Below are 1,109 nucleotides of genomic sequence, written 5' to 3' on the forward strand. Positions count from 1 at the left end.
CGGCGGTTCCCCCCCCCGCGGGCACGAAAAACCAAGCCTGCAGTTGCTGACAAGCCTACGCTTTGTCTTCTTCAATGACTAAATAAATAAAAACACAGTTATTTGACTTGTTTAAAAATGAAAAAACAACACATGCTGTAGTAATTACCAAGATGGCAGAGGAAAACATCCTCAGTCTAACTAAGTCACTGCGCTGAACGAAATTAGAGGACTCTTTTGTGGTTGTCGAGCAAGATTCTTAAGGCTGAAGCGTTCAACCGTGGAGCTAAGTCACGGGAGGAATGCAAATTGCAAGCGCAAAGAGCGGACCACATTGCAGTCCTGTGCCCCTGCACGTAGGGATCGTCTCAGTCAAGGTACAAACCATCTTAGAGCCAAGAGTATTTCTGATAAATTATACGAGTCCGATATCACTCCGACACGAAAAAGCAAGCCCTTGGACACTCTGGAGGCACTGGAGAGAGACAACCAGGAGTATGACAGGGAACGTCGTGATATATTCTTAAATCTAAGTCACGGAGGTGTCGGTCACATCTTCCTCCCGAATTTTCAAGCATGACAAAAACAGGGAAGCTGTTTGCTTGCAGACAGACGAAGTGTTCCAGAGAATACGGGGAAGTTGGTCTACAACAGCTTTCAGGCAGATAAACTGCAAGGCTTAACCTACAGACCAGAAATTAGTGGAAAAGAGAACAAAGACCATCTCACCTACACTGGGATGGGCAGACGGGCACTTCCAAAAATAAATGCCAGGCAAAGTTGAAGACCAAGGGAAAAATAAATATTGAAACCCCTACATGGATGAGCTCACAAAATTAACAACCGAGAGCCCCATTGCCAAGCAAGACTCTAACAAAGTTGTTCTTTATAATTGTGCCTGTAGATTCCCGGGTGAGACGGGGACCCTCACCGTGCGACCAACGGCAGCCCCAAGTCTGACAGAGCTTGCATCAGCCTGGGAGGGAGCAGGGACAGGACAGGGAAGAGAAAAACAGGTGTAGAGAGATGAAACAATCCAGGTGAGGTCCACAAACAGAATCCAGCTCTTGCTGTCCCATAGTTGGGGGATCCCTTTTAAATGACACGGGGGAATTTGAGTACTTCAAGCT

The sequence above is a fragment of the Egretta garzetta genome, unplaced genomic scaffold (assembly GCF_000687185.1).
Source record: "Egretta garzetta isolate BGI_Z169 unplaced genomic scaffold, ASM68718v1 scaffold912, whole genome shotgun sequence".
Lineage (NCBI taxonomy): Eukaryota > Metazoa > Chordata > Aves > Pelecaniformes > Ardeidae > Egretta > Egretta garzetta.